Raw genomic sequence first — 8,970 nt, 5'->3', positions numbered from 1 at the left:
CAGAATGTCTTCAGTGTGGAAAGAATTCTACCCAAAAAAGAATAAGAAGAAAAGGAGGGGGGCAAGGATTCTGGGAAATCAAACCCTCCACAAAGCCAGTAAAATGTCTTTATTTTCTCCTTTGCACTAAGCAAAACTGTATATGCCATTCCGTAGACATGATCAAATGCGGGGCCAGCTTCACCAGCACTGAAGGACAGAGGCACAACAGAACAGCGCATCTTCTGCGGCTTTGCCTTTCTCACCAGAATTAACCCTGAAGACATTTATCTTTTACAGTGTTTCTCTGTAGTTCAACGTAGTTGCAGAGAGTTGATGAAAGCGTGAAATAATTAAGGTTGCATTTCAGAGAGGAGCTTTGCTTATTAAAATGAAGTAATTAATTTAATGCATAGGAAAAAAAGAAAAGAGGCTGTAGGGGGAGTTCCCTTTGTTAAATATTTATCACTTGAGTCCGGACTGGATGTCACTCAGAGAAGCCATGGTGAGAGATAGGGCACTGTCTGAAGAGAATAATAAGAGCACTCTACTAAATAGAGGGAGGGCTGATTTTTTTTGGGGGGGGGGGATAGTTCTTGGTTCTCTTAGACATTATCTGTTATACTGCCTTGTTGCCTGTGTTCAGTTTGAAATAATTCAGTCTTTATTTCCAAAGTGCCCTGTCTCTAGCCCTAAGGGACCATCATCTCATCTGAGAGAGTGAAGTCAGCTCTTCATCCTTCTCTACCACTCTGTGGTAAGGAGGTGCAAGAGAGGAGAGGGAGGGACAGAGAGCACCACAAACAGAAACAGGCGAAAGCAGGGATCAGGAACACAGGTCCACATCTGCAGAAAGGAGAGACTTGGGAATGGAAGGGCCCACAATTCCCTTCAGCCTAACAGTAGACAACTTAGACTCCACGATAAAGTTTGATCAAATGGTAGCATGGAAAATAAATTTTATCAAATTGATTCTTTAGAGAGAGAGAGAGAGAGAGAGAGAGCAGCCTTTTGGGACATCTAAATAATGTTTCCCTAATAGTATTTAAGCTTTAATGTGTTCGTTGACATATGCATCCTATGTTTCTTTTAGAACAGAGATGTTTTAATTCCAAATACTTAAGAATGGCACAAATTGAGGGCAATCTGTTTCGATGAAGCCAGTGTACCCAACAAATATACATCTCTTCATTTTGAAGCTATTTCCTATATTTTGGTTTTGTCATATGCTGAAGCCACATTTCCATACTACTGTAGAACCTCATTATTGACTGGCTTTTGTTTTGACCCAGGGTCCCTACATGTCTAATAGAATTCCTGGACTGATTTTGCCTGAAAGTCAAATGCAGACGCATGGATTCAAAGACACAGGATTCCTTACTGGGATGTTTCTGCTACAGCGTGAAAGCAATGGGGGACCACTGCTGCATCTGGGGGAAAATGCAAGACCAAGAGGAGGAAGGATGATGGAGGACATGGGTGACAAGCCTAGATAGAACACTGACAGCCCTGAGGGATTCTGGGGCTTTTTAGTCCTTAGCTCTAATTTCTATGGGATTTGTCGGGAGAAAAGAAATCGCCTTTCAGTACATCATCCAGCTGATCGTTGGAAGAATATGTGTGGACTCTTCCAAAGAAGAAAGAACAGGAAGGGGAGAGGTGGGGAGGAAAACGGGGTTGGAATCAGCAAACAACGGCCATGGTCCTGCAGCTAAAGCAAAGAGTTGACCACGCATGTGGCCTGCTGCACCTTCAAGGCCCCCTTTCTTTTTTGACAAGCTGGCCTATACTGGGGCTGGTTAAATGGAATTTTGTTTCTTTGGCTGAAACATTAAAATAGTACTTTCCAACCACAGGCAATGCTCTCTCCCCAACCAGGGCACAGCTGGGAGGGGGGAGTGGGGGGTTGCCCCTGGCAGCTGATGTGTAAAATGCATAAAATGCAGGGATGACACTCACACCCTGAAAAACACAAATCCCAACTCCCCACCTCCAGGAAGCATTCCTGCCTCAAATGGAAATATGGCCAAAGTGAAGAAACTACTAAGATTCTAAAATGCCCCTTCAAGTTCTCAGTACTCAACCTTTAGACTTTATGGGAACATTTTGACCCAAAGATGTTTGCTCAAAAATAATGAGATCCCATCATCCATATTTTCATGATAACAATGCTTAGGACACTTCCCAGTCACGTACTAAAACCCCTCCAAGTTTTATAAGTACTCAGTTTCCCTTTGGGACTGATAATTTGGTAGACAAGCTTAAGCCCAAACCTTTCGTGGGAATAAAATAATTCTTCACAGTACTGTCTCTCACTTTTATAAGCTCTTTGGAATCTGGTGCCCAGAAATGACTTGGCCCTTCTACAGACTATACTCCTCCATTTTCATGGTGTGGGGACTTTCCAAAAACAAACTATAAATAGCTTTCACTTGGGAACTAATTTGATTTTCACAAATCACAGCCTTTACAAGGAAGAAAAGCCATTTTTTTTTCCAACAGTGTAATACTGGGGCGCAGAGGTAGTTAGACAGCTGTTTTTCTCAGAACCCTTGAATGGATTTTGTTTGTTTGTTTTTTTACATAAGAGACTTGCAATCTTGCAATACAGGGCAGTTCCACCTTAAAAGTAATGTCCTCTTTCCCAGTCTTTTTGACTCAGGTACATGAAAATTCACAGAACTGTACATGGTTTATAGCTGATGAGGATCCTGCTGCGTTTGCACGCTACTTTAGAGAATGCAGTGTGTTCTTTTGGATGTTTCAAAGTTCACTGAAAGAAATAAAGGGGACCCTATCATGTCCTCAGTCAGAGACCAGCCTTGGACCACACTTCCTGGTAAAATCCATTGAGCAATGTTGTAAAGTCACTTAGTAAGGTGCAGTGTATTAGTTACAAGTTATCTCCAAGAGTTTAAAATTTAAAGGCCAGGCATGTCTTTCCTTGAAAATTCCCTTTGTCATTTATTAAAACTTTGAAATTTTAGGATAGCTTTTCTATGTAAGATTCTATAGCCCAAGATCCTCATGCAAATATTTAAAAATATGTACTACATATCTGCTGCCTAATTTGCATGGAAAACACTTTGCTTTACTGTCCTTTAAACATGGAAGCATGTCCTATAAGTATAAACACACATACACACACCAGAAAGCTCTTTCTTTTTTTTTTTTTTTTTCGAGACAGGGTTTCTCCGTAGCTTTTGGTTCCTGTCCTGGAACTAGCTCTTGTAGACCAGGCTGGCCTCGAACTCACAGAGATCCGCCTGCCTCTGCCTCCCGAGTGCTGGGATTAAAGGCGTGCGCCACCACCGCCCGGCACCAGAAAGCTCTTTATTCTTCTCTACAGAGTTCCCAAATGTCCAAAACTAAGTATTATCTAGGTTTCAAGAAAGAGTAGATTTTGTGTAGCCTAATCAAGACTTCTCTGGAAAAGGTCCAGGGATTTATATTTTAAGATAATGTCCAGGGATTCACATAATCTGATCATCTGAGATGCTTTGAGAGAATAAGCACATGGCAGGAGACTGGAGCAGACATTTTAAATATTAATTCATTGGGCACTCACCCCTCAAAAACCCTACAGATTCTGAAGACACAGAGAAACATGCGGCAGAGTCAGCTCAGGGTTCACTTGCACACTTGAAGCAGATACTGTTACCTCACCTAGTCAAACTTCTAAACCCATCAAACCTTGTCCAGCATGGGGGCCGGAGCCTGTGTTTACAGTGTCTACCACCACTGGCTCCTTTGTGATCTTATTCAGGTGCACCTTCAGGTTCTTGCCCCTGGTCACTAACTATCTTATCTTTTCTGTTATCTCACTGTCCCTCCTGCTGGTGATTTTCCTGCAATAGTCTTTTCTCTCTTTATCTGTGTGTCCGAGTTTCCCTTCCTGAGACTTCTAAAATTCCACCAAGAGCCATCAAAGTGGATGACTGGATTCTACCTGCTAAGCCCAGTTTATCTGTTACCTGGAGCCTGTGACTGATTCTTTGAAACTGATCTAATCTTTGCTGGTATTTGTACTCGCCTCAGTCCCCTGACTAGTGTGGACTCCACCCAGGTTTACATTTTGGCTTAGAAGGTCCCAGTTGAGTAGTCACTGACTCCCACCTGTCGCAGGGCTTGAGTGACAGCCTTTCAAACTTGGAAGACCCAGATGGCCTCTTGTTTTTTTCTATAACTTAGAAAACAAGCCCCATGCTTCATTCATACCTATTGCTTCTTTAAAAAAGAAACAAAAATAAAAAACATAAACAGAATCCGTGCAATAAGCGTTTAAACAGAAACAGAAAAGGCAGTGTATAACTAACCTGTTTCTTGCTTGTTACTCTCTATTGTAGCTTTCCCCAAGTGAAAAATTGGACTTCACAGTTCAAACTTGTAAGATCTATGCCATTGGGCTAAAGTCGTAGAGAAAGAAACTGTAACTTTGGCCAACTGTTATCAATCATGTATATGTTTAATCTCTGTACTTTGTCTGAATTATGATGTCATAGACCACATGTGCAGCTGAAAGGGGTTTTTTTGTATGTGTGTGTTTTTCCTAGGAATCCATGTATTCACCTGATTTTATTCGCCAGGAGAATTTTCTTTTCCTTATAGAAAATAATGTAATCAAAGTGGGAAAAGGAAACAATTGCCTTTGTTTTGCCTGGCGATTCATCCTTTCAGATGTGAACGAAGTGAAATCTGTCTGGGGCACCCCAGGAAATTCCCAAATGGCCAGCGTAGCTCCCATTAGTCTATTGAAAGAAGTTAAACTGCCCAGAGCCATAATTTCAAGTCTTAATTGAATGCTAGCAATTCAACCATGAGCCGAATCTCCGAAGAATGGTAGACTCCTCTGTAGCCTTTGCACAATGGGAATGCGTGGGTTGGTGCCATCTGCAGCCCAGGGGTATGAGGACAAAAAGACATTTGAGGAAGAGGGAATTTCTTACAGATATGATATAATGGGAAAGATCTGAAAGTCATCCATCATGGCATTGACACGCATCACACCCAACAACAGCCAAAAGCCATGAGATGTCACGGACCGCCTGCAGCGTGTCAGACCTTCTGGCATAAGCACTTTTGTGTATCCGGCCACTTTGTCTTTGTTACCCACTCTGCGACGCTGTATGGTGAAGCCCCAGAATGCCTTTGCCTACCCCAACCCCAACATTTGCTTATGCAGGCTTTATTATCATGTCCACTACCAGGCACTCAGGACGCGTTCATCTGCTGACATGGAGAGGCTATCGGAGCTGGATGAAGATACCAAACCACCAGATGTTGCTGGGTTTCATAAATCGGGTTAACTGACACAACCTCTTGGAGAGGTCAGAACAATACAGGGCCACTCCAGGGCTCTTGGCAGCTCAGAAACTCTTACGGAGACAGCTGCTGGGGGAGACAGAGAACCAAGACCTTCATCCACTGCCCTTTGGTTTTCTTTCCTTTAAGAAAGAGAGAAAGAGACAGACAGACTGACAGACAGACAGAGACAGAAAGACTGACAGAGAAACACACAGAGATAGAGAAAAGGGGACAAAGAGAGACAGAAAGAGATGTGACAGAGACAGATTGGGTTAATATGAGCAAGAAAAAAGATACACTGGGTTTTTAACATCAGTGTGCAATGTTAACCTGCCATTTATATTCAAGTGTGTTCCCTTTAATTTCACAGTACCACTAGGCTTACGTGTACACACAGATTCATGGAACATTAGCAAAAGTTATAGTTGGACTTGTATTATATTTTGTTGCTTTAACCCCTACATGCTATTTGTTTCTTCACTCATCCGTCAAAATCATGAGACCTTCATGCTCAGCTCCCATGAGCAGTTATTCTTCTTTGGCCCTTAGGGGACTCAGCAAAATGTTAATCACTTATTAGACTCTTAATACCTCCTAGGTTTGTCTTATCTTCAATATTTTCAAAAGCCCTATAGGAAAACTGAAGACAATTTAGAGACAGCCAAGGATAGATATTGTTGACTTAGACAATATTATAGAAACATAACAATATTGTAAAAAAAAAAAAGCTGGCCATTTGTGGAGTTGAAGATATGAACAGCCTAGAGTTCCTATGCTTTCAGAACAATTTTCCAGGTACTCCAGGTCCCAGGCTTCTTTGTAACTGTAGAACAAACAGCCCACTGGAAGGAACGGCCGGGTATGTTGATTATACACTTATAAGAATCCAGAAAAATCTACATACAAAGAAGATACACTTCTCCAGAGAAAAGTCTGAATGTAAAAAAAAAAATGAAATTCCTTCTGACTAAATACATTATAGTGTTTCGAAATCACACTACAAAAATGCCAGCTATGTTCTGAAGCTAACTCTTCAAGATTATCTAGAGAAGGTCATATGATCTGGGCACTAAGCTATTTTTAAATCATTCCATCATCTCCTTTATTTGACCCTGTTAATTGTTTCTTGCTGCATAGGTCTTAAATGATCTTGTTTCTTCTAGAATTTGGTGAATCTTAAGCCCACAGGTAACATGAGGTGTTTATATCACCGGCAAGTAAGTGTGTCCTTTCCTGAGTACTATTCCATTTGAGCTGTTTGCAACAATCTTAAAATTTGTTTAATCTTGAAAACAGCCTCTATATGGAGCACTGGCTTCACATTTATCTTGTCTGCTAACGGCAGAGATGACGGAACTGCAGTCCTTTCTCTGTGTGATGGCAAGTTCACAGTTGGCTCTCACAAACGGTGGGCCAACATGTGAATTGGGGGAGAAAGGATGACAAAGCAAAGTCTATGATCATTTGTAATGATTAAGAACAAGTCTAATGTTAAGCTCCTTTAAAAAAAAATAACAGTTCTACCCCCAATTCATTTTTTAAATGAACTTATTTATTTTACATCCCAGCAGCAGTTTCTGCTCCCTCTTTTCCTCCCAGTCCCTTTCCCCACCCTCCCCTCTGGCCCCCGCCAGTCCACTCCTCCTCCATTTCTCTTTAGGAAATAGCAAGTCTCCCACGAGTATCAAGAAAACAATCTAATACCATAATTCTTAAATTCCAAATTCAACAAGATATATTAACTTACAAATAACAAGAACTGGTTCAGTGTGCCTTTCTTATCAGCAAGTTGATGCCTTAGAATTAAATTATAATTTAATTAGCTAGAGTAAAGACTAGGGAGAGGTTATGTTGAAAATATTAATTTGTGCTTATTAATACAAATCTATTCTTTTTTAATCCAACACTTGAAGATACACACCCTAAATTATGTAACTTTAGGAGAGCATTTTTTTCTTTTGTGTGTGTGTGTGATACACGTGAGTGTACAGTTGTTCCTGTGTGTGTACATGTATGTGCCTTTGCATAGAGGCCAGAGGTTGTTGTCAAGTGACCTCTTCTATTGTTCTCCACCTCATTTTTTGAGGCGCTGTCTCTGGCTGAACCTGGAGCTCACTGATTAAAGCCAAACTGGCAGCCAGCGCTGTTTAGAGATTCTCCTGTCTCCCCTTCCCTAACATTGGGATTATAAGCATTTGGCAACCTATGCCTGACTGCTGGGGAAATCCAAACTCGGGTTCTCATGTTTTCATGCTTGCATAGCAAGTGCTTTACCAAATACATTTCCCAGCCTTAAAGTATTAACTCAACACAGAAACGTGTGATGAGAAAACTTACCTAACACATACATAAGCAGTGAGGCCACACGGAAGAATGTATTCCAGACAAACATGAACCATCTCATCCTTAAAGCCCTTCTCTAGTATCCCACCCCAGAGGCAGCAATGACGCTCCCGTGTGTTCCAGTACACGATTCGTTCATTTGTTTGACTGGTCCGCACCCACACTGGAGTTGCCTTTAGTAGGACAGAGATTTTGCTGCCTTAGACCCTGTTGCATTTCTCACCCTCGGCACAGGACACGGTACCCAAAATGTGAGTGTGTGTATTTGTGTGTGTGCGCAAATGTATGAATATATATGACTGCACTTGTTCTTTTGCAGAAAAAATGAAGAAACATCAAAAGAAGGCTGTACACTTAAAAAAGTTAATAGCTTGTAATATCGATTATAGTGACAATGCTTCACACCAAGTGTCTGAGGATTCTTTGCATGAATAGTGACTTTCGGCAGACTGCTTTCAGGAAATACTTTTCCATAGGGCAGCTCAAAGACAAATGTGAAAGAAGGTTGTAGCTAAAGATTCATAAAATCTTATGATTAAAATGTCTGAAATACTCAAGGTATCATTCCACAACTGAAGTAACAAAGGCTGATAAAAATCAGTTTAAGGAACCCCAGATCAGTACACTGTGTTTATTATGGCTTTTCTGGCTCTCATACCAAGTTTCCTGGCCCATAAGGATGTGTTATTTATGCAGACATTACGTTTGCCAATGACAGCCAAGTGCAGGGACAAATGGCAAGATCTCCTTGATTGGAGACAGTGGGGTTCTAGACGCCACTTAAAAAGTCCCAGTGACGCTGTCATCTCAGCACGGTTTATAATGAAGTCACAACAACCTGAAACTTGGACATGACAAGCACCTCTGATTCTAGTAGGTTTCAAATGCATAGGCAGAACCTGTTGTCAAAAGCAGAAAGTCGGTTCCGCAATGAGGGGCTTTGGTGGCTGTGATGTCTTTCCTCTGCAATGGTGTAGGATTACACTTTGGACAAACTAAAGAAAGTAGATGATTTCACAGCCTTACAATCCCCTTCGCTCGCCGACTGTCTACATTATCCCCCTTCAGCTGCACTTACTTATGATGGCTACAGCCCTCCGGCTTCGTACACAACTGACTCAGAGAACTGGCGGAAGACCAGGTTCATACAGTCTCACACCCACACGCAATGTGCTTAGGAACTGCGCGCACCGTCATTCTAACATTCTGTCTTTGAGGGAATTCCAAAACTGTGCATTTCACTCTCCAATTCATGCCTTCCTTCAACAAGACTACGCCTTTGGAGCTTTTGGGGGGGGTGCGTTTCCATGAATTAACCATCAAAAAATGCTAAATGGGGCTAGA

This window comes from Microtus oregoni, unplaced genomic scaffold (genome assembly GCF_018167655.1).
Source record: "Microtus oregoni isolate MIOR12 unplaced genomic scaffold, Mior012 000004F_ref0000308, whole genome shotgun sequence".
NCBI lineage: Eukaryota > Metazoa > Chordata > Mammalia > Rodentia > Cricetidae > Microtus > Microtus oregoni.
Note: the sequence above shows the minus strand (reverse complement) of the source record.